The sequence below is a fragment of the Phacochoerus africanus genome, chromosome 10, assembly GCF_016906955.1.
Source record: "Phacochoerus africanus isolate WHEZ1 chromosome 10, ROS_Pafr_v1, whole genome shotgun sequence".
Lineage (NCBI taxonomy): Eukaryota > Metazoa > Chordata > Mammalia > Artiodactyla > Suidae > Phacochoerus > Phacochoerus africanus.
Window position 1 is genome coordinate 20,773,442 of NC_062553.1, and position 26,018 is coordinate 20,799,459.

Consider the following 26,018-nt stretch of genomic DNA (forward strand, 5'->3'; position numbering starts at 1 on the left):
GAAGTCAGGAATAATGCCAAAATCTGAGTTACACGAAGAAAGCATTGATTAATTCCTTTATGTCTACACAATTTCCTCCCATGCCCAGGGTCAAATGACAAATATGATTCTAGCATTTTTGTTTGTCTGTTTTGCTCTCCAAGAGGTTAAAATGTAAAGCAATAAATATGCTGATAAAAGCGAAAACATACGTATGCTCTATTTTCTGAACACCTCCTAAATGCCAAACACCAGGTTTGGGTAATTTCTCTTCTGTATAATAATTGTGAAATGTAGACTAGTACTCCCACTTATCAGATCACCAAACCAAGGCCAATGAGTTTCTTCTTCCCCAACACCTTCTAGCGTGGAAGTGGTTGAGCTGACTTTTGAACTCTCTGGCTATAAAGGTGCCTGACTTCCCGTAAGCCACATGACCTTCTAGATATGTAAACTGCATCCGCATATAAAGAGAGAGTTGTAGTTAGAAAATCTCGGGGTGAGAGAGAAATTACCTAAAAAGGATTTGTTCAACAGGCAAGTGCAAGGTGAATCTGGTATGGAGGCTGGAGAAAGGAAGTGCTGTGTCCTAAACACTTGTAAGCCATCCTGCCACCTACGGAGAAAGGAGAAAGGCAAGGTTAGATGATGGACAGAAACCTCAGATTTGGGAAACAAGACAAAGGATTTAGTCATGAGTTCAGGAGGCGGGGTCCTGCTGGAGTCCAGCACAGAGCTGTCCTTGCAGATCTCTGACATTCTATAAATATTTTCCAAGTGAGGGAGTGGCTGACTTCAGGACATGGATGCTAAGGATCTAGATGGAGGCTAAAATTACTGGGATGTAGCATCCAGGACTCTGAGTCCCATGTACTTCTTACACTGCTTGGTACCTGGCTTTATTTAATCTAGAAAAAATAAATCCAACCTAGGTTATTTTAAGGCAGGGGTTCTGCAGCAGAATTTCATGCATAGGCCTAGCTGCGGAAGGAAGTTCTATACGGGGAGGGGTGTCAATTGCAGGGTCTGCGCACAATACAGTTTTTAGAGTGTATGTAGGTTTTTTTCTTTTAAGAATGCTGAATTTTAATTTATTTATTTATTTTTAGGATTATAATTTTTTTATTCCATTTTTTATTGTGGTGAGATACATAACATAAAATTCACCATTTTAAGGTTTTTCCCCCCACAAAATGTTGGCTATTTTCCCCATATTGTACAATACATCGTTACAGCCTGTCATACACCTGAGAGTTTGTACCTCTTACTCCCGCACCTCTTTATTGCCCCTCCTCCTCTCCCACCATCAACCACTAGTCTGCCTTCTGTATCTGAGAATCTGCTTCTTTTTGGTTATATTCACTAGTTCGCTGTAATTTTTAGATTCCACATGTAAGTGATATCAGAGTGTACACACATTTCAACAAGGAAAGAGAATCCATAGCCTTTATCAGATTCTGAAGGAGGGCTCTGAATTATTTTTAAAAATGTAATGATAATAATAAGATGAAGTAATGTGAGAACAAAGAAGATTCGGAGACTGGTTTTTTCATTTTATTGACTTTCTTCTCTCCATCCTCAAAAATATAAAGTTATTTTTGCCTGCATTCCTTTTTTTTTTTTTTTTTTTAAATGCTGTCGTCTTTCCCATCACCTCGGCATTTTATTCAACTAACTTTCCAGCATCCTTTGGCGCCGAGAAGTTTCTTCAGGTCTTTTCTGGCTAGTTTAGGTCCCATTGATTTAATTTCTTCCTTCTCTGAATTCCTATAGAACTCATAGTGTATCCTATACAATTTACCACTGAATTATATATGTCCTTGTTGGTTCATAAAGTGGACTTTTTCATGCTAATAGAGTAACAGATCCCTGGGCACGGTGACCACACTATAGATGAGTGGCTGAGAGCATGGCTTAGTCTTTTTCCCTTACCATGTGCCCTTGGGCAAGTTATTAAACCTCCTTATCTCTAGGTTTTCTCTTCTATAGAATGATGATAACAACAGAACCTTCACCATTCAGTTGATGGAAGGATAGATGAAGTCATCCATAAGAAGGGTGCTTAGCACAGTCTCTGTAAAACAATACCCTGATTTTAACTATTACAGCATATTTGTTATTACCTTCTATTTTCGCTCTTCTACCACGGGGCCTTCTCTGCTCTCACCTTTGAATTACGAGATACTGCAGAGCCTGCATTTTATGTCTTTTTCAGAATAGAAAATTTACCTTCTTGGAGGCAGGGTCTCAGGGGCTTCTGAGGAGTCTTCATTTTTATACAATTGATTTTCAAGTAAGTGATTATGAAAATAATGAATGTTTGTGTCAGGAACCTGAAAAACAAAGTGTAGGAAAGGCCAAGGAGAAAATGAAAATCGCCCAGGAGGACACTTATTGGAGAGAAAAGTGGTCCTTTGGCTACTTCAATATAAAATCCTTCCCATTCAATTCAATCGGAAGAGCACCCATGGTGCCCCAAATACCTCTGTGCAGGGTGGAGCTGGAGTCACACCCAGCCCCCTTTAAGGACCTCGTGGTGGAGGAAGGGCCCCAAGGATGCTGCTTCCTTGAACTTGGGCCCCCACCTTGAGGACTGTTAGAATGAGGTCCCAGCCTAATCAACATCTGAGGGCTATGGTGAAGATAGAGGCCTTTCCAACCCCAACAACAGGCTAAATAAAATGTGAAAACAGTCTTCTATCCTTTGTGTCTGGTAATAGGCTCCAAATGATAGAGTTCAGCTAAGACAGAACAGCATGGCAGTAAACAACAAATGGCAAGGGTGTACTAACTTGCCTTTTCATTTGGATGACTTGGGGAGGAGGCCATTGCCAGAAAGACCTGATGCAGACTGGGGCAGACTATTAACCAGCTGGGCGTCTGCCCCGGGGGTGAGGGTGGCAATCACCCTTACCAAACTGCCTACAACAGGTTGTACAAAAGCTATCAGCTGCTACTAGCTTTTGACTTGCCACCGATTTCTTCTCGTCATTTCTGATTATTGTCTTCATGCATAAAAGCATCTGTAAGACATCTGGCTTTATTCTTTGGGTAACACGTGTTTGGGAGGAACTTACATTTTTAGGGGGCAATTTGAAGAAGAGGAAGCAGTGAGGTGGCAGCAGCCAGGAGGTTACAGATGAGTTTGGCAATTTACGGGTGTGCACCAGGCCACCTGGTTTCCAAGTGATTCCAGGAAACCAGGGAGCATCTGTGGCTCACACTAGAACTTGAATCTCATCCCCACCTCCAGTCCAGGTTGTGTTACTGCTTTGTACTGGGCTCTCTGTGTGTGGGTGAGACAGCTGCAGTGCAAGTGTCTCCACGTGGGCCCACCCCACCCACCTGCATACCTGACATCCGGCATGAGCAGAGCAGTCAGAGAAAGGAAACAAAAAACCACAGCCTGATGAAACCAAACAAAAATTGCACCCAGTAATGAGGGAAACACACAAGCTAGAGAGGATGAGCAAGCAATCGTAATGATGGGTTCGGGGTCAGCGCTGTATTTTACATTAAAATCTGAAAATAAATTCCTCTTGGTTAGGAAGAACTAAGCAGCTCCTTGTGAATGGTCCACAGCTGCTCAGATGCTGATTATCTTTCTTTTCTGCAGGCATTTTGGGGAAATAAGCAAGGAAAGGAAATAAACCCCCACTGTTTGAAATGTTTCCCTACTTCACCTTGTCTGCTGGCTATTATCACCTCACACAGCTGGTGGTTTACTGTAGCCTTTTTGTCCTGTGAAGGTGGAAGGCCGGGGAATTTAGAAGATGCCCTTTAGGTGCTCTTTCTCCTCTAAGGATTCAGGATGGTGCGGGTCCATGGCCATGTTCCTTTGGGTCACTGGAGTAAGTATGATCCCGTCTGGGTCATGTGTGACCTCGGTTCTAAGAGGGCCCCCTAGAACTTGAATCTCATCCCCACCTCCAGTCCAGAATGAAATCCTTCTGACTTTTGAAGCATTTCATCTCTCCCGGCTTTCCCTGAGGCCATGGACTTTGGACTGTGTTGAGGTTGTGTTGTTCTTCTCAGCCCGAACTTCTTTGTCTCTGCTCTCCATCCAGCCCACACATTTCCATACTTGGCTCCTTTCATATAGACCCTTCTGCTTGGGTGCATCCTGGGTGCATCCTGGTTTTTGATGGTGCACGATGAGGAGAAGTCAGCAGTTAGGAATGGGCCATACTCCAGGAATCGGATCAGACAAAGTGGGTTCTTGTCACTAGGATGCTACGTCCTTACCATCTGGGCAGCTTCTTTTAATTCAGAGCCTTCTTATGATGATGAAGGTTACTTATCTGCAAAATGGGACATAATATCTCTACCACAAGGGTGTTGTGAGAATCAAATATGATAACAGATCATTTAAAAACCTATGAAGATAGGAGTCCTCTGTGCTATTGAAGTAATATGTCTCTATTGCCTCTGCTTTCACTCTGTTTGGTGTCAGAAAGAATGTGGATTTCTATTCAAGGCCTCTGTGCTGCTAGGATTTTGGCTTCTAGATTCAGGTTTGAGCACAGTTAAAATGGAGGCTGCCGTTAACCAAAGGGTTCCATACAACCCTCTTGGATGTGTATTTCTGTGGTATCCTCCTATTTTTCCCCATTATATGAGCCTGGGAAAACCAAAGCCATGGCATGAGGGTAATTTTTTATAGAGTGTACTGTGGACAACTCAAAATCAATAGTTGTCTTTGTTGAAGGCACCCAGGAAAGTAGAACATAAGGAATCATAGGGGTTTACTATTGCTTTTTGAGGCCGATGGTAAAACTTTATGGTATCCTCATAAAATGCATGGTTGAGTACAAGTGACATTGTATTTCATTACAGTTTATCATTGTCCAATGATGGATACTACTGCCTTTTGTAAAACTTGACAGATAGTGTATACGTGGTCAAAGAACTGAACTCTGGTTCTTTCCTCCTGGTTGCTTAGGATTTATAAAGTAGCCAGAGGACCTGAGAATGGGACTGATGAAGGGGATGGCAGACTGTGTGAAGGTGGCTGGGGCTTTTCAGAGTTCCAAGGGAGCCAGAAGAAAATTTTTTTAATGATAACTTCTTGCTTAGAATGTTCTTGTCATAAAAGTGGGTAGTGGTAATACCCGTAATAACAGTAAGAGTAGATAATAATAATAATAATAATAATAATAATAATAATAATAATAATAACTGAAGCATATTTATGAAGCACAAAGAATATCCCAGGCTTTGAGCTTATCGTTTTACATTATTATGTCATCTGGGACACATCTTACAACCTCCCTATGAGTTAAACACCATTATTACCCCCATTTTATTTTATTTTAATTAATTTATTTATTTATTTTTGTCTTTTTGTCTTTGTTGTTGTTGTTGCTATTTCTTGGGCCGCTCCTGCGGCATATGGAGGTTCCCAGGCTAGGGGTTGAATCGGAGCTGTAGCCACCGGCCTATGCCAGAGCCACAGCAACGCAGGATCCGAGCCGCGTCTGCAACCTACACCACAGCTCAGGGCAACGCCAGATCTTGAACCCACTGAGCAAGGCCAGGGATCGAACCTGCAACCTCATGGTTCCTAGTCGGATTCGTTAACCACTGCGCCACGACGGGAACTCCTATTATCCCCATTTTATTGGGGAAAAAAAAGCTGAGTGTGAGAGAGAAGACAAATTGTCCAAGCTTATCTAGCTAGTAGGAGGGAATTTTGTTTCATTGGTTTGGCAGAAGGTGATTAGTCACTCATCCAACCTGTTTTTGCTTCCCCTGGGGCAAACAGCTAGGCTGCATTTTCCAGTTTCCTATGCAGGTAGGTGTGATCATGTGACTGAGTTCTAGCCAATGGGATGAGAGGAAAATGATGTGTAGAAACCTCACTAGGACCAGGCTATACAACCTCCCATAATTTAGTCTCCATTTCCTTATCCTGTGAGCTGCCTCGACTTAGAGGACTCCAACCTCAAGGGGATGGCAGAGACACCAGATGAAAGGAGCCTGGGACGCTAAATGATCACATGGAAGAGACCCACCCAATGTGGAAACTTTGCTTTCTAAATTCAACACTATCTAAGGGAGAAGTAAACTTCTATTATGTCCCACTATTGAAATACTGGTGCTTATTTGTTACAGCAGCTTTTTAGCATTTATCCTTAATCCCCAATCAATATATTCCTGGAAAAGATATCCTATGGAATAGGATATTGCTCTCTACTTCCATGTGTTGATAGGAAGAAGTTCACTTAGGAGGAGAAACTAAATCAACAGACATTACGTCTTAAAAATTCATGGTGCCTGAGAAGCCCAGGATGTCTTCTTAGTCTGTTGGAGTTCAACAATGTGTTTTATTATAACACACCTTCAGTCTTTTCTTCCTTCTTTTTTCCATTCTTCCTCTCTCCCTCCTTCCTTTCCTTCCTTTCTATTAGGTGCTAACTGTGTTCCAAGACAGAACACCTGCACTGTGGTAGAACAAAGGAAGGATACTGACCTGACCAGTGAGGGGCAAGGAAGACTTAGAGGAAATAGGGACCAAGAGGAATTTCTAGGGGTGTGGGACTTTTGACGTAAACCTAGCAATTCCAATGCAAATCTGGATGAGTTAGGAACCCTATGTGGAGGTATTCTCATTATTCTCAAAGATGAGCAGGAGTTTGGGGAAAGTATCTAGACCAAGGGCTAGCCTGAGTGCTAGAGGAAAAAAATACAGGACGGCACTGTGGAAAATGAGGCTGGAAATTTAGGCAAGGGACACAATGTGAAGGGCTTTGTAAACACGCTAAAGATCATGGAAGGGTTTTAAGCAGCTGAAGGGCTGATGGCATAGACTGAAGGAACAAGATAAGGAAGTCACTGCAAACGTCCAACTTGCATCAGGTAGAGAGGAGAATCCAATTATTTATAAGGCAAAATCTTTAGTACCTGGTTGTTGATGAAACAAAAGCAGAGAGAGACACACATACAAACACACACACACACACCCACAGAGAAGAGAGCACAAATCCAGAATGACTTGCAGGTTCTTATATGAGTAATTTCCTAGTGACTATAATTTGGCAGAGAGCTTTCCTTTCTCCAAGCCTGTTGTGCTGTTCCATGGGCCGCTCCCCTGGGAGAGCAGCTCTTCCTTTGAGGGTTCAGCAGGGTGCTTTCTGCACTGTAGTGCTGGTGCATTGTAACCACTGAGGTCTCTCAATTAAGGTGACAGGGATGGAGTAGGATAGTTGCATGGGTAGCCGTGGGGATACCAGTGGGGGGACCGTGGGTGGAGAGGGAGGCTTTAGGAGCTGTGGGAGATCACTGTGGGTTGGTGATCGCTAGGGAGGGCCATCAGAGGAGGCAGGCTTGTCTGACTCATGGAGGTACAAGATATGCTTCAGGTCACTGGGTGGGGCATGGGGTGAGGCCTGCATTCAGGTTCAGACAGAGGGCAGGAGTTTAAGGACCACCCTTCTGCTGATTTGAATAAGCACCGTGACAGTCCTAGTTCGACCGAATGTATGGGGTCAAATATTCTCTAACCAGATACCAAAGAGGAGCTACTACTCAAAGAAAGAGGAAGAGGAGGTCTTTTCCCACCCCCACTTCCCTTGGATTATAAAAATGTAGCCCACCTAATCCTCAGGGCAGAGCCTTGTTGCCTGCCTGCTTGTATCTCTCACAAGTAACTTATCTCTTTTTTGTTTGTTTGTTTTGGTTTTTTTGCCTTTTCTAGGGCTGCTCCTGCGGCATATGGAGCTTCCCAGGCTAGGGGTCCAATCAGAGCTGGAGCCACCGGCCTATACCACAGCCACAGCAACACGGGATCCAAGCCACATCTGCGACCCACACCACAGCTCAGGGCAATGCTGGATCCTTAACCCACTGAGTGAGGCCAGGGATCAAACCTGAAACCTCATGGTTCCTAGTCAGATTTGTTAACCACTGCGCCACTATGGGAACTCCCACAAGTACCTTATCTTAATAAATCTTTTTCTTGCCTATCATTTTATCTCTTTTTGAATTCCTTCTGCTTGGAGGCACAAAGAACCTGGACCCCAGTAAATCCAGACACCAGGTGAGTAATTCTAATTTGAAAAACCATAGGTTCAAGTTCCAATCTGGGTTTTGCCTCAGTTTGAGTCCTGGCACATGGGTTCGAGTCCCAACTTGTGTTCTGGCTAACTTCAAGCCATAAGTGCTATCAGTTTCAAAGCGGTTAAAGAACTACCTTAGAAAGGCAGACTAGTGCTAAGAAAATTAAGTGCTAAGAAGAATCGGTATTTAGAGTTGAAAGTCATCGAAAGCTTGGCTTCAGGAAAAGGAAATTTTGACTTTTGCTTTATCCTCCCACAGGCGCCCTGTAGAAAAGGACACACCCAAGACCTCTCCTCTCCAGATTCCATTCCACCCCCAGACACCCATCCTAGCACCATTTCCACCCACTGCTTATGAAAAGTGGCTCTCTCAGCACTCCAGATGTCTGCACCTGTGATTCCATTGTCTTCTGGGGCTGGTGGGGCACTTGCACTGTTCCAGTCTTTGTATTTATTTTGCATCTAGGATCTTTGCGCTTCTTCTCACAGCCTCCCTGGGAGGTCAGGACAATCCACAGGCAATTGGAACCAGCATTAATGTAATACTTAAAGCAGTTAAATATTTTTTTCTTTACCTGTGAGCTAGTTGAGGTCAGGGACTGTATTTATTATTCCCTTACCTGTCCGGCACAGGGCCCAGACACTGTGAGATGCCTCAGGAATGTTTGTAGGATCCGTGGACGGCTTGGTTTCTCCAGGGAAAATAAAACAAATGGCAGGAAGAAAAAGCTGCCTTGAGAGCTAATTGCCTAACATCACCTTAAGCACTTGGGGATGGGGAAACCAAAGGACTCTCTTTCCAAGTTTCTCTATTTTTTAATATTTGACCAAAGTGCTATTGTAATTTATCACATTCTCTGTTTAAATAAAATAGCATATTTGTACAGAAAAGGGTTTTTGTAAGGCTAGCTCGGTGCAGAAAAGAAAGAGAAAACTGAACAGAAATTTCTGCAAGTTATAAGTCTCATTAGATGACCGAATTAGACCTAGAGGTTGGGTTATTGGGCTGTTATTTGTTTCCTATGGTGGCAGCTCGAGCTTAGTCCAGAGCCACTGGTCGTATGTCTTGGCTGAGTTGGGGACATAAACATCAACATGCTGCATGACATCAGTCAATCAATTAATCAATAAAAAATTTATTGAGTGCCTATTGTATTTACGGAAATATGTTGAGAGGGAATCGGAGAAACAAGATACATATAAGATGGATACTGACCTTGATGAATACACATTTTATTTTATTATTATTATTTTTTTTTGTCTTTTTGCCATTTCTTGGGCCGCTCCTGCGGCATATGGAGGTTCCCAGGCTAGGGGTCGAATCGGAGCTGTAGCCACTAGCCTACACCAGAGCCACAGCAACGCAGGATCCGAGTTGCGTCTGCGACCTACCACACAGCTCACAGCAACGCCGGATCCTTAACCCACTGAGCAAGGCCAGGGATCGAACCCGCAACCTCATGGTTCCTAGTCAGATTCATTAACCACTGAGCCACGACGGAAACTCCTGAATACACATTTTAGTTTGGATTTCAAAGAAGTCAATGCATCTGTTTGAAGAGTTATCTCTCTTCATTTGGCTTTTATTTTGAAATAAACTTTAATGGACAATTCACATATTTTATGGATGTTTATTTCTCTAGTATAAAACCACGTTAATTAAAGTACTTTTAAGCATACCAAATACGAGGAGATTGAGCTATGGAAAATAATTGGTGATTTATCAAAATATATGTGTTAGAGTGGAGGCTAGAACTTCTTTTGTTCAAATGTAAATTTTTCTCAGTCTAGGCTTAGGAAACCATGACTAGTGTTGAAAGTAATGAATACTCTTCTGGAGCCTGGTGAAATGCTTGTAATCAAGAAATATATATTACCATCCTATCTTATGTGACTACTAGCTTCTTGCACAGTCTTAGAAGTAAAAACAAACACATCTCTTTTTAACAGTTTCAGCTTATTTGTGACTTTAAAATGTGCACACATTTTAGTTTTCATAGCCATTTTGAGGCTATACTCTGTTTTGAAGTAGAAAAGCATAGTAATAATAACAGTAAAAACAATCTTACACTACCAGATCTGAAAAAAACAAAACAAAAAAAAAGCAAAAAAATCGACCTAAGAATAAATCATTATAACTTTAGCCAATTGCAGATTCTTCTCTTAAGTATGTGTGCTTTCAATGGGAGTCATCTCATTTCTTTAACTAAATGCAGATATAACACTGGCTATATCTTTTAAAGATGCAAATTAATCAGAAAGACAAGTTTCAAACCAGAAGTTTCTTTAAATGTGGTTGGTTACAAAGGCGTAAATTACTCATTTGAGTTCAGTTTAGAATGACCAAGAAAATAATGGGATCGGGGAAAACTGATAACAGAAAATGCTGCAGGCAAATTAGTTGATGCCTTTGTTGGTTTAAGAGGGAACTTTGCAGCCCTTGAAATGTAAATATCCTCCCTGCATAGGAAGGTGGTAAGGAAGTCATACCCTAGTTGCCAGCACTTACAGGAATCATAGAGTTCCCCACATTCTAATTATCTCAAAATTGGTTACTTTCTCTCCAAAGGAGTAGCAGTCCATGAAAAAGTGGAAATGTGGTTCATATAAAATCAGTTGCCATTTGTGCCTTTGAAAATCATTCTTTCGGTCTCGGTGATTTGCACAAAGTGTGCAGTTAGACTGAAGCTTAACATGGATCAGGAGGACACAAGGCTGAGGACAATTTAAGAGTAACTGGAAACCTCAGACCTTCACAGCAGAAAGGGAGAAGATGACTCAGAGAGCAGAGGGCAATTAACTCTCACTGGAGCATCAGCAAGACACAATGGGGCTTCTGAATTTACAGGCGTCATGGTCCACCGTAATTATAGGTCATGACACCACGTAATATTCCTTTATAGTTCTCTGCTTAACATCTGTTCCTTTGCACATCATTATGACTTTTTTCTTAACCATCCCCTTACCTCTCCAACACAACATCCTCCTAAGATCTCAGTTTCTTGTTTTGCCATCTTATAAATCCATCCTCATAGCTACCAGGGTGATCTTAAAAATGTAGATTTGAACATACCACATCCCTACACACTGTGCTTCAGCATCAAACTCCCTGGCATGATACAGGAAGATCTCCACAGAATGCTCCTTAAACTACTGGTCTCATCTTTTACCATTTCCCTTTGCTCATACATGGTCTGGCCACTCCAACTACCTCCACATGGATCCTAACATTTTGTTAATACCAGTCCTTACATTTGTCACTCTTCTTTTCCACCTAGAAAACTGCCATCTTCTGAGAAGTTTCCCAAGCCAAGATGGACAGGTCTTCTCACACTGAACCTCTCCAGGGTAGGGATGGCTTTTCGACAGGAACTCTAAGACTTCCTGCATGGTGCTGAGAAGCAGTTGAAAGGGACAAGTTAGAAAAGTCACACCTCACAGGAGCCAGAGGTTTAACCGTTTCACTAATCATGCAGAAAATCCACCCCCTTGGCACTAGTAAGTGCCAAGTAAGGCCTTTAATTATCATCATCCTTATAATCATAATAATGATAATCATTATCACCACTTGCTTGCTATGGACCTGGCACCGGGACAGGTATTTTTACACGGACCAGCTCCTTTATTCTTCACAATATCCTCATTATCTCATTATCATTAACCCCCCCACCCCATTTTATATATGATAGAAATGGGATTTAGAGAATTTATATGACCTGTCCAAGGTTACATACGTAGCTAGGAGGTAGGCAAGTAGGAGTTGACCCTCAGTGGCCCAACTGCATTATTGATATAACACTGTACAGTCTTTTATTTTGACCCATCTACATGTAGGAAAGGACAAAAGGGCAGCTTGAGTTCCTTATAAAGGTTAATATCTGCCTTCCCTATTTAAATATGTGGACTATGTCTCCTTCGCATTTGTGTCTCCAACATCTACCATTGTTCCTAACATACATGAGTAAATGTTTAATTGAATTCTGAATGAATTTTGGTCGACATGGACATTCTGCCATTTCAGAGTAAAGTAAGTAGTTTAGGGACAAAACATGAAAAGTTTTCTATCTTGGAATAAGAAACCTCAACGGAATGAGGTAGAGCCTAGAGGACTTTATTTATTTGATTCTCATTTGACTTTTAATTTTGTTTCCAGCGTCATCAAAAGGATCAACATCTAAACAAACCCAGTGTTCACAAGGACCCTCAATATCCACCAAGACCTTTTAGGAAATAATTTTTTCTTTTTTTTCCTTAAAAGGCGTAAGTCTTTATTTTGAGACCTAACACTGCACCCAAGTATGTTGGATGGAGGAATTCAATCAAGAAAATATCACACTGTGGTTCCATCTACTGAATTCCTTGTTAACACTGGGGCCCAGTTAACACTGTGGACTTGATGTTGAGAGAAAAGTCTCACCAAGATCCTAGAGATTTTTAGTGGCAGTAGGACTCCTTCAAGGAGAGTGGCTTTGAGTGCTCTGTCCTTTAATATAAAATATCATTCAGCAAGCTGCACTCTCTGATAATTTTTATAGCAAAACATAACATGTTTTCCCAGCAAGGTCAGAAATGTCAATAAGAAGGGACAAATGGACTTGCCCGCAATTCTCAATTTTGAAAACAGTCTGATCTCTTTAGTGCATTGGTGCTGAGGCTTGAAAAGCAAGTATATTTTCAAAGGGGCTCTTGAGGCTGCCCTAGACTTTTAACTAGGACCTCTGCCTGTGCGGTCAGGATGTCCTTTGGGAGATAATGTAGTTTTTTGACCTTGGGTCAGGGGCTACTGGCACAAAGGAAGAGAAAGAGTGTGTTACATGGCTGTCCCTGGTCCCACTTTTGGTTTGGATTTGACAGTGGTTAAAAGAGGTTTGGGGTAAACATGTAACTTCACATGTAACTAATGGACTGGGTTAGTTTTCTAATTGATGCATAACAGATGACCACAAATGTGGTGGCTTAAAACAACCCTTATTTATTTTCTCAGGGTGCTATAGATCAGAAGCTGTGGTGGGCCTGTCTGCATTCTTACGGACTCACAGGCTGAAATTAAGAGAAAGGACAAGCTGTGCTCTCTTCTCAAGAGTATTTGGAAGAATCCACTTCTGTGTTCCTTTGGGCTGGAAGAATTCTGTTCTTGGGGTGTGGGTTCCTTGGGATGTAGGAGTGAATTCTTGCCGGCTGTCAGCTGAGAGTCACTCTCAGCTCCAGGAGGACTTTCCCCTCCATCTTCAAAGACATCAACTGCATTTTGAATACTTCTCACTTTGGAATCTCTCTGACTTTCTGTTCTTCAACCAGCAGAAAAAAAATTTTTTAGCTTTGCAGAGTTGTGTGTGATTAGATTAGGCCAATCCAGCTGTCTTTGTATTTTGAGGTTAACTGATTTGGGACTTTAGTCATATTTGCATTTTGATCAGAGGTTAAAACAAACTAGGAAAGATCCTAAAAAACATCATGTGCTAATTATCTTTAACCCATAGGCAACTGTGATTAGGATGCCTGATCTTTAGCTTAGGGTGATTGTGTTTAGGGTTCAATTAAGCCAGAGAGAAGGACAAAGAAGGACTCTAAGCTGTTCAGTTTTAAAGTGTTCGTTTCTAGGGAGTTCCTGTCGTGGCGCAGTGGTTAACGAATCCGACTAGGAACCATGCATGAGGTTGCAGGTTCAGTCCCTGTGCTTGCTCAGTGGATTAAGGATCCGGCGTTGCCGTTGCTGTGGCTCTGGCGTAGGCTGGTGGCTACAGCTCCAATTCGACTCCTAACCTGGGAACCTCCATATGCCGCGGGAGCGGCCCAAGAAATAGCATAAAAAAAAAAAAAAAAAAGTGTTCGTTTCTACAAGAAGCATAAGGAGCGTAACTTTTCTCTTAAGTGTCTAAGATGCCTATATGATTATGTGTCGTCCTTGAAAGGGAACCAGGATCCTGTCCCAAGGCTGCACAATTGTTGCTTGACTGTTCCCCTTTTCTTTGCATCCCCTTCCTTCCCTGATCCAAAGCTGTCTGAACCTGTCCCTAGGAACTCAGCGAAGGTCATGGTGACTGAATGAGGCCCATGTCCTAAGAATAAGAAATCGGGGACACAAAAAGGCTTTTATGCCCAGGAACCCCATAGGGCCATACATGGTTTCATAGTCACAATCCTATTACACATCCTCCCCCCAAACCCTCTTTTCATTAGTACTGTTATTCGAGGCAATAACCCAAAAAACCACCATCATGATCATGCTGAGATCTCCTGACTCCAGCTTTAATGTCTAAGATTCCCCCCAAAAAAGAAGACTGCATGTTTGTCCCAATCCTGATTCCTATCTGAATCCTGGTTTTCTCCTTTTTACTATAAAACTCCTCACAATTCTTTCCAATGAGGGGCACAGTCTTTAGGACATTAGTCTGCTGTGGCCCCACATTTACCTGCCAAAGCAATAAAGCTATTTCTTCTCCTTTATCCCAAACTCTGTCTCTTTGTTTCAATTCGGCACTAGCAGACAGAGGCTGACTTCAGCAAAAATTAGCCTTTCTTGCTCTGGCTATATCTGCATCCTCAGCCTTGACTTCATGTCATCAGTTGATTGGCTAATTGGTAGAAATGTTTATGTGCCCCCATTGCCATGTGTGTACCTGACCAAGGTTAGAAGAGGGGTGGGCATTGGAAGGAAAGCCTGAAACTTCCTCTTTCCTCATGTATCTGTGAGTCCTCACCTTTGGTTTACCCATTAAAGATATCCCAGAGCTATTTACATTTGCAAAACCAATGAAAGCTGATATTTATTAACCTCCAGCCCCTATACATTTTCTGTACCGTCTTAGCCATTACAACCTCACAAAGTAGCTACTTTTATTATCTTCACTTTATAGATAAGGAAACTGAAACTCAGAGAGATTAGGGAAAGGAAAGAAATCTAACATTTAGTGAACATTTACTCTCACAAGGGGCTGCATGTGGTAAGTCATGAGCTGGCTGTCGCCAGAGGTATTCAAGTAAAGTCTGTATGTCCACTTATCAGGAATGTGATATAAGCCAGCTAGGTATCTTGGTGAGACCTGAGACCCTCCCTCAAACTAGTTCAAGGAGAAGGGGGGTTATTGTCAGGATCCCTCTCCTGGACGGAAGAGAAAGCTCCAGGATCTTCAAGGAACTGAGATGGGGACACTGGAAAAGCCTTTGAGAGCCACAGCTGTCACTCTCTCAGGGTTTGTAAGGTGTCCCTGTTCTCTGGTTTCCTCTGCTGTTGCATTCTGCTTGACCTTTGCTACTCCAACCTCTAAGCCTCAAAATCTTTCTTCCAGCACACTATCAGAGTTTGTAGGTAAAAGAGAGAGAAAGAGGGACAGAGAAAAAAAGACAGAGAGAGAGAGAGATTTTGATTCAGTTATGCATCCATGGTCAGGGGAGAAACCACTGTCACAGCTCAAAGTGATGAAAAAGATATCAGTTGGTAAATATGCTCAAACCTTCCCCCAAAGTACTTCTATTAGGGACACATTTTCACACTGGTTTCTGTTTACCAGAATCTACTTCTTCACCTTTCCTTTCTTGACCAGACTGTTTGACACTGCAGTGATAACTCGAGAATTCTATTCAGGGTCTCTGAAGAGCTGATTAGAAAAGCATTCTGAAGTTGGCTCTCTGAATCGTTATTTGAAATACACTATCTAGAATCCAAATGGCTTAATGAAGTATTTTAGCTCCATTATTCAGATGATAGGCATAAACTTGTGTTTTTATGTTAATCTGAAGTCTTTTCCTACATTTATTCAGTGGTCAGAGGCAGCAAAACAGGGAATCAAACACATCTTTGAAAATAGAGAAACCTATTAACAAATACAGAAAACACTGTAGTAAAATTCCTCTCCTTTGTGTCACAACCAGGCCTGGGGTTACAGCTGCTGGTTCGTTCTATAACCTTCAATGATATCCAGCCTCCCTCGATGCTTGCCTTTGCCTGGAGCTGCGAGTATTTCCTTAATAATTTATGCCACGTTTTTCATTTCCATTCAGTTCATCACTTAATCAGCAGAGTCGTAACTCCACTTCCCCTAATACATCTTCATTTTCGACCCCATTACCTGTACGGCTCCAAAGCCTGGCCCGCTCTTGACATGGTGTTTCTGTTTCCTAGGTGCCCTCTGGAGTCTCCCGCAATCTGCTCCCTGCTAATTGGTGCAGATGGGAGCAGGAGGCTGAGCAGAGCACACAGGGGAGGGAGCAGATTCTCCTGGTAATTCAGGGGCCCTTGGGAACCAAGGCACTTTGGGGAAGCTGCTTTCCCACAGTCGGGCACAGTGAAAGAGCAGTTTCTGGAGAGTTCGTTCCACAACATTTTTCTTACCCTTCAAAGGGGGTATTTGCAAAGCCTACGCTGGTGTTGGCTCATCCTCCTGAGCTCTACCCCTAAGGAAACTCAGAATTATAACGATAAATATCATGCTATTGACCCTGGAATGTGCTAATCATTTTGCATATATTAATTCATTTCTTCATCACAAGAAGTCTCTAAGATATGTGTTATTATCCTTACTTCACAGATGAAGAGCCTGTCTCCGAGAATATAAGCAATTAGCCAAGAGTCTTGGTCCATTTGAGCAGCTATAAATGGAGTACCATAGACTGGGCAGCTCATACATAACGTAAACAACAGAAATTTATTGCTCATAGCTTTGGAGGTTAAGGGGTCTAAAATCAAGATGCCAGCATAGGAGTTCCATTGTGGCTAAGCAAGTTACAAACCCGACCAGTATCCATGAGGATGTGGGTTTGATCCCTGGTCTCTCAGTTGGTTAAGAATCCAGCATTGCCATGAGCTGCAGTATGGGTCTCAGATGTGGCTTGGATATGGCATTGCTGTGGTTTAGGCCGGCAACTACAGCTCCAGTTTGACCCCTAACCCGGCAACTTCTATATGCTGCAGGTGCAGCCCTAAAAAACAAAACCAAGCAAAACAAAAAGGATATCAGCCTATTCTTTGTCTGGTGAAAGCCTGCTTCCTGGTTCATGGATGGTCGTGTTTTCTTGCTGGACCTCACATGGTAGGAGGGGTGAGGGGGCTCCACAGGGTCTCTCTGATCAGGGCAAGAATCCCATTCATGAAGGCCCTGCCCTCATGACCCCATCACCTCCCAAACCCCATCCCATTGAGGACCAGGTTTCCACACATAAATTCTGAGAGGACACAGATATCCAGCCTGATGCGATGGAGACGAACTGGTGGGGGATAGGCTACTTTTGGTAGGGTGGTCAGAGAAAGGCTTTCTGAGGAGGTGATAATTGCTGAGAACTGAGTGATTCAGTGGAGTCTCCCAGCGGGAGCTGTAGCAGCATTTGTCTGTGGACATTGCTCTGTTAGTTGCATCTCAACTCTTCAAATTCAATGACAACACAATGAAATTTGTAGTGAGACCTCCATATAGACAGTCTGTGAGCTGGGTGTCACTTTTTCCATCCACGAGCAGTGGCTTACTTCTGGCTCGGTTCAGGGTTGCCCATGGGAGACAAAAAGAAGGAGGTAGAAAGAGCCGAGTCTGGGAGCAAGAACAAAGCACAACTAGCTTACTGAGAAATCTTGGGAAAATTTTAAATGTCTTTAAAACAGCTCAGATTCCTCACCTCTTTTAAAGAATGGGTTAGAAGAGGGGTGGGCATTGGAAGGAAAGCCTGAAACTTCCTCTCTCTTCGTGTATCTGTGAGTCCTCACCTTTGGTTTACCCATTAAAGATATCCCAGAGCTATTTACATTTGCAAAACCAATGAAAGCTGATATTTATTAACCTCCAGCCCCTATACATTTTCTGTACCGTCTTAGCCATTACAACCTCACAAAGTAGCTACCTTTATTATCTTCACTTTATAGATAAGGAAACTGAAGCTCAGAGAGATTAGGGAAAGGAAAGAAATCTAACATTTAGTGAACATTTACTCTCACAAGGGGCTGCATGTGGTCATTTTTAAGATATCACCTTGTTTTATAACCATATTCTCTGTTGGGTCTCAAAGTCTTCAGTTTACCAATAGGGAAACTGAGGCTCAGTGATCCTATGGGATTAGCTCAAAGGATACAAAGGAAAAGACAGAGCCAGGGTTTGAGCTCAACTCTGTGCTGCTGCAACTATCCCTTCTTTTGCTCCATTTCACATGTAGCCAGGAGATGGGTGATGTTTACCCGCAGGCAGGACTGTGGACTTCTCTCTGCTCTAGCGGATCCATCACTCTTAAAGGACTCTTGGCATATTTCCAATTACGAGACTGGACTTTTAAATGTCACGTGAGTTATGGGGCTCCAGTGCCTAATCGTACCCATCAATATCACCAGTGAGGAACTGGTACCAACCTCATGGATTTTTTATGAGGATTGAATGACATGATAGATCTGAAGTGCCTCATCCATGGATACATAAGGGGTACTTGATAAATGGTCTCTATTGTCATTACTGGGAAATATGCCTCTTCTTCTTTCCTCTCCAAAGCTAAATTCAGCACTTTACATCAGATTAAATACAAAATATATGCTTGGTGAATAAATACATGAATGAATGTAAAAAGTAAGAAGTTAAAAACTTGAAGTTTGGGGACCTGAATAACTGGTCCAGGCTCTGCCATCATTAGTGTGACACTATTCAGAAGTTACCATTTCTGAGTTTTCTCCCCTGTATCATGGGGAAGTTGTCCGGAGTGAACTCTATGACTCTTTCTACTGAAGGATTCTCAAATTACTTAATTTGAAACCAATAAAACACAAGTTCATTTTCTGACTCTTGACACGGCTTAGAAACCCTATCTGATGCTTTACCAAAAATGAACTGCTTTTTTGCTATCCATGTGGGTGTCTTTGCATGTAGGCTGGTTTTCACATTTTGGGCTTTAGGACAAGAGGGGCTATCTCCCCTTTCCTTTCATTTTATTTTATGTAACTGGTTCTCAACCGAGGCAAGGTTGGCCCCTCCGGGAATATTTGATGATGTCTGTAGATATTTCTGGTTGTTACACCCGGGATGGGATGCTAGAAGCCGGGGATGCTGCTAAACATCCTACCACACATACAGGATAGTGCTCCACCCCAAAAAAGAATTATTTGCTCACATATGTCAATAGCACTGAGGCTGAGTGATATATACCGCAAATATATTCTCCACTGTTTTATGTGTGGAGAACATATTTGCAATGAACGAGCCTCCCCTAACACAGTGCTTGAAAGCACTGCTTCCCGTCATCTGCCCTGATAGCAGGATGCTCGCAAGCAGAGGTCTGGGCTTAGTGATTAAACGTGCATATAAAAATCCCCTGGTGTTTTAAAGGATTCGAAAGCACAATGAGGGAGGCTATTACAGTGCATCAGGCTTCTGCACAGAGCAAATGCATTACCTACCTATAATGAAGGATTTCGGAGTAGATAAGGGTTGCAGCCTCTACAGGGGAATGTTTTAGCTGGGGGCATGCGGATTTTAGCTGCATGAATAATATCATCATTAATGGGAATCATTATGCCCGCCCTGCACTGGAAATTTACCCCTGAATGGGTAGCAATAGCCCACAGACGGAGGCCATTGAAAACCTGTCTCACCGGCAGGATGAACGGGGAAGGATTGCGTGGGCAGCCATGTTGGCTGCCAGCTCACGAATGGCTTCGGGCCAACCCGTCTGTGCCCGGAGAGAATAAAGCAAATAGGGCAACATTATCTAGTAACAAGCGTGAGCCGGGGTGACATTGGGACAGGTCATGGGTCTCTGGTGCCACCCCCTGCCACACACATCTTGGAGCCTTTTCTGTTCATGTCATAGCACAAAGCCTCTGTGTCCTGTCACTTCCCTGGCAGCCTTCCTGCCACCCCCCTCAGAAAATAGGCTAATAAATCCATCCTCTTTAAGGTGTCAAGGATTCAAGTATGACCTTCTGTAGGATGATTTGTGATTTGGAGGCATGCGGTCAATGAGGCACCCACCACGGAGTAGGTGTTTGTTTTTCTAGCAGGTCTGCTGCAAGGGCGCCTCAACAGATACAATCAGCCTCTGGGTATATCCCTCAGGTCTGATTTAAGTTGCTGTGGAGTCATTTCTTGCACATCACAGTTTCTAGAGTTCACTGGGTAAAGCAGTAAAGTGGTGGAGATGTGGTGTTGGAAGTGGGGGAGGGGCCCCAGAATTCAGGCCCCTGGATTCCTACCCACACCACTCCAGCCACATCCTATCATGCCGCAGGGTCCAGGAGCACCCCTCTGGCATCACACAGACTCCCTGGAGCAATGCTTCCTAAGTTTTTCCTCATCGAGGCCCATCTAGAAAGAGGTGCTCTGTGTTTGGAATCCAGAATACGAGGAGGGCTCTACTCTAAGTTGGAGGCAAAGGCCCTGAGGGCTGAGTGGGTCAGCAAGGTCTGGCCTGGGAGGCTGTGCTAGAGGGCATAGCATGAAAATCACTGTCCTTGGGTGACCTTGACAAAGCCATTCTAATGCCTTGAGACTGAAGTAAGTAGAGGATTACAGCTGCAGTGTTAACTGGCATCATATCAGAGTCAGCAGGATTGAACTCACTCTTTAATGCATCAAGTATTCATGTAGCACCTACTGTGCACCAGCTACCCCTCTAGATGCAGGAGAGATGGGGGTTAATAAAGTCTTGTCTTCAAGGAGTTTATATTTGAGTGGGATTGGGGCGGGGAACACATAAACCACAAATAAACACACAAAATATATGACCAGTGAGCCTCCTAAAATAATGCAGGACCAGGGACTAGTGCACGTATGTGTGTGTGTGTATGTGTCTGTGTATGTGTGTGTCTGTGTGTGATTGTTAACTGAGATAAAGGGATCAGAGGAGACCCTTATAAGGAAGTGGTCTTTGGCCTGAGCTGGAGCCACCAAGGAAAGTGCTGGAGGAAAAGAGTTTCAGACACAGAGCCCAGTGAGGGTAAAGCCGGAGGTGCGAAGCTGATCAACATGGTCAACAAACTGCAAGAAGCCCCATTTTTGTCTTGGAAAGTTTTAACTCACCCCTGCCAATTTTTAGTCATTTTGACTTTATATATATATAAATATTTGACTTTAAATATATATAAATATAATTTAAATGTATATTTGCATTTGATCCTTACCTTGAGCCTTATAATAATCTATCATTGGCCATTTTCATACTCACAGACACGATGTCTGGGGAAGTGGGGTGACTTGGCCATGCCGTGATGTTGGGGAGTTTGGAAGCACTGGGCTAACCTCCAAATTTACACTCATCTTTACTCAGAAGCTAAAAAGATAGATGGATATTTGTAGACAGACATCATTTTGAGTTATCTTTAGGATTTTTAAAGGGAGGGTTTCCTGTCTTCTTTATAACAACTCTATGTGGTTGGTCCTATTATGATTCCCAAAGTGAGACATAAAAAAGTTGCCCCAAAGTATGTGGCCAAAACTTATGAGTAGCAAATACACAGGCAGAGTTTGAACCCAGGCAGCCTGACTCCGAAGCCCACATTCTGAGGATGATCAGGATGTCCAGGCCAGCGCATTGAAGGTTTTTAAGGAGTTGGGAGGGGGCGGGAGGTGAATAGTTTTTCCCACTTGAAAGTCAAGGGCCTCTCTGGGGCCGTTGGTGGGTCCTGCTTAATTCTGGCAGCGACCTGTCAGAGCCTGCAGGAGACTTTGCAGTATTCTTTGTATTTAAACACAAGACCTGATGTCCATTTTCATCACGAGGCAGGCTTTTCTGCCAGCTGTTTGGAAGTCCCAATTATCACTTCTTGGCCTGTCACTCAAGCTACTCTCTACCCACCAATCTCTTATTGAGATGCCAGCAATGGAAGGTAGGAAGACTTGAACTTCAAAACACTGTATTCTTCTAGCCTCCTTTATGTGTGGCTCACTCATTGTGCAAAGAAGGAGCATATAATAAACATAGAAGTGACAATCTCATGTTCTGCAATCAGTTTTCCTCCTTGTTCCTTCCCTGTGTTGGAATAGGGACAAATTCCAGCCTTGTGACATCCAACCTTCATTTGGAAGAGCTGCAGAGCCCCACATTTTCATGTGCTGGGCATAAAGGAAGAAACTTCTGTGCTCCTTCCTCCCTCCCATTTGTCGTGGGGTGATCAGAGTTGACGTTCAGACAAAGCTTCCTGTATCTACTGTGGTTAAACTCTGCTCAAGGGCCCCAGGTTGATGACTTTGCAAGACCAGCAGAGCAATGTCAATATCAAAACACACAGTATTACATGAGGAGAGGTTCCCTTCTACTTGGCATAGTCAGAGAGCTTTTTCAAAGGAGACAGCAAATGAACTTGGTCTCCTAACGTAAGTCAATTCATTTAACAATTCAGCCTTGCAAACTGCAACTCCAGAGAAAGAGCCATTAGGTAACTGTTTCCCTGGGTAGCTTTCATCAGGTGATGGCTATGCTCAGACAGGCTTTGGGTACTACTGTAGTTCTTATCAGAGCATAGAGAGAATCTATTGTCTACATTTCAGTCACTGATGCCTGTTTCCTACAAGCAAGGTTTTCTGACATTGGAAAGATCACTGCATATCTCAAAGCTTCAATGTCCTTGGTTAATTAATAGAGATAATACTTCTCATGGCAAAGGATAGATTAATATATGGTGGATCAGTCTGGCTTCTGAGTTGCAAGCAATAGAAACAAAATCTGGCTGAGTTAAGAAGTCATGGGATTTATTGAAATAATCTCCTGAAGTGAAGGGAACCAGGTATAGAGGCAGAAAGAACAACCAAAGCCAAGCCACAGGGACATTACTATGGACAGTGCTGCTTCTTTCTCTCCATGGTTCTTTATTCAAACTCCCAGGCAGGAGCAATGGGTTGCCTGAAACTGGCACATATTCTTGATTTTGGCTGCAAGGGGTGCAGTTTTCAAGGTAAGAGGGGGGTTCAGCCTCCCGGCAGGACTCATTAAGGAGAGAATTATTTAAACGTCAGAAAAAGAACTAGATGATGGGTAGCCCAAAGTAAATACAAATGTTTACTTTCTGAAGATCAATGGGGTTATATTCACAAACAGAACCCAGTGTACAACTGGTTCTGAACAAACGTGAGTTTCATTTTTACCCTCCTTTGGGTCAATATGTTTACTGTGGATGATCGTATTAATGAAATTTATAAAGTACATTCAAGTGATTTGTAGCACTTCCTTGCTCATTTATTATTTCTTTGCCTTTTTTTTTTTTAAAGAGTTGTTTTAGGGGAATTGTGCCTCAGGCCCCTGAAACCAGTAAATATATGAAAAACTATGAAAATAGCTTCATGCGAAGCTGAAAAATATCAGTTTCTTTCATTTGCATGTTTTATAGACTTGGCTGTCACTTCAAAAACTCTGCCCTCATTCTCCCTGTTCACTATATAAAAACTCAACTCATACTTTCAGCATTTTGAATATGACAGGGCTTTAAATCTGAGCCTTATGAGTGCTGATCAGCGGACAAGGATACTTTGCAATGTGATTTGTGTGTCTAGAACTACTCTGCTTGTTTTCTTCCTTAATGACTAAGTCACTCCCTGGAAATAAATGATCGTCTACAGAGGCACGTGCAGACACTCAGGCCCTCGGGGTACTCTTTTAGTGACTGGAGAAAATCAACTAAATGTGTGGGTGTTGAGTCCAGTCCAATTCATCTGCTCTGAGGTTCCCTTTGGCTATGCAAGTTGCTTACGAAGCAGGATAACTTATTATAACAAGGACAGAACTGAGTTCAAACTCTTTTTTATCACTCACTAGCTGTGTGACCTCAGGCAAGTTATTTAACCTCTCTGAATCCCAGTTCTCTTATCAGAGGGTATGTCTGAAAATTTTATAAAATACTATCTATAAAGTGGCCTGTAGCGAACATGGTTCAAAATTTATTCTCAATCAATCAGTGACACAGGTGCCATTGAGGCTATATTTTTGTTCGGTTCTGCTACATCTATGGCATTTACTTTCTTTCTTAAAAAAGATATGGAATAACAGCATGATGATGGCAAAAACCAAACCCTTTGAGGACAGAGATGGTGTTTAATTAAATTTCCCTCCTGGGGTTGGTAGAGTGCTCTGCACAGAGAACAAAAATCTGTGCCCATTTAATAAAGATTATATAATTAGAACTCATGGAGAGATCTTTCCATCAAATGAAAAAAATTCCGGAGTTTTAGACAGTTGTGCAATAGGCTCCGGACAAATTCATAGTGCCACAGGATGTGGTTAAGGAATAGGCTTTATTGGGGAAATTTACAAAACAAGGGTTAGTAAGAAAGGAAAGTACACAGTCCAAAGAAAGGTGATCTAGGGCCAGGGCACTCAGGTGAACAAACCCTGGGGATAAATTTGGGGGCAGGACACGTGTCCCCTATAATGATACTTTCTCATCATGTGTCCCCTCAAAGTTCACATATTGAAATCCTAATGCCTACTGTGATGGGGTTAAGAGGTAGAACTTTGGGAGGTGCTGCGCTCATAAGGATGGAGCCCTCATGGGTGTGATTAGTGCCCTTAGAAGGAGACCACACAGGGATCCTTGCTCCTTCTGCTAAGTGAGGACACGTAGTACCAGGGAGAGGGCTCCAGCAGACCCTGATGCTGCTCGAGCCTTGGTCTTGTACTTCTAGTTTTCAGACTGTGAGAAATAAAGTTCTGTGGTTTATAAGCTACCCAGCCTGGGGGACTTTGTTATAGTATCTTAAACAGACTAAGACAGAAAAGTCTAACCCAGGGAAGGGACTTAGTCCAGTGAATGTGGTGTGCAAGGAAGGGACAGATATGCTACTTGGAATCTAGATTCTCTGCATTTGAGTGCTGCTGTTACAGGAGTTGTCTGGGAAAGCTAACTTCCAGGTACCTGTAGAATTGGGGGCCTTTCGGTCATTGCAGGTTCTCCTGCTGGGGAAGGAAACCCCTAGTCCCATGGCCAGCTGAGTTAAGGAGAAGTTCTTCTTGCTGGGGAAGGAGTCAGCCCCAGTGCCAGATAGCTCCTTGTGCAGACAATTCAGAGAGAACTTCTGGAGCCATTTTTTTTTTTTTTTTTTGGTCTTTTGTCTTTTTAGGGCCATACACGCGGCATATGGAGTTTCCCAGGCTAGGGGTCAAATCGGAGCTGTTGTTGCCGGCCTACACCACAGCCACAGACATAGCAATGCTAGATCCGAGCCACATCTCACAGCCATACCGGATCCTGAACCCACTGAGTGAGGCCAGGGATTGAACCTGCAACCTCATGGTTCCTAGTTGGATTTGTTTCCGCTGCACTATGATGAAACTCCTTTCTGGAGTCATTTTTAGATGATCTTATTTATAATGTCACATTGAATAAGTTTAACAATAACTAGTTTAACAAATAACACTAGGTCTATTGTTGCTTTGATAATGTTAATACTTTGTGTCTTCTTTTTTTTTAATTTATATTTTAATTCAAGTATAGGTAATTTGCAGTGTTGTGGTAGTTCGAGGGCACAGCAAAGTGATTCAGTTATACATATATAATATATATAATATTTTGTTTCTTAAGTTTTACTTTTTCTGTAATCGTTACCAAGAATTACTCTTTCCCAGGTTCCTACTCTTTATCAGTCACTTGACATGAAATTCTCCCAAGAACCTTGAGAGGCAGACATTACTGAGTCCATTTTGCAGATGAAGAAATGATTTTTTGCAGAATGGAAATGATTTGTTGAAGTCCTCAGAGCTGGTCAGGTTGGAGCCGATACTTAGGTCTCTGCTTCCAGAGACTGAGCTCTGTCTATCAGCTAGATGCTTCCCTAGAGATATTGAAGAGGGCAGAAAGATGGTGCCTTTGTCATCTTTTCCTTTTGCCAAAGAACACAACAAAATGCACTGGTTTTCTCCTGCCTCTGTAAACCTCAGAGGCATGGGGATCCTTGACACATGGGGCTAGTCCACACCAGGAATACAAGTTATCTGGCCTGACCAAAGAGGAAGCAATTATGTCCTCTCTGGCCCCATGCCACAAGACCAGCAGGAGCGTGGATTGGAATGTTCAAGATATCAGCCCAAATT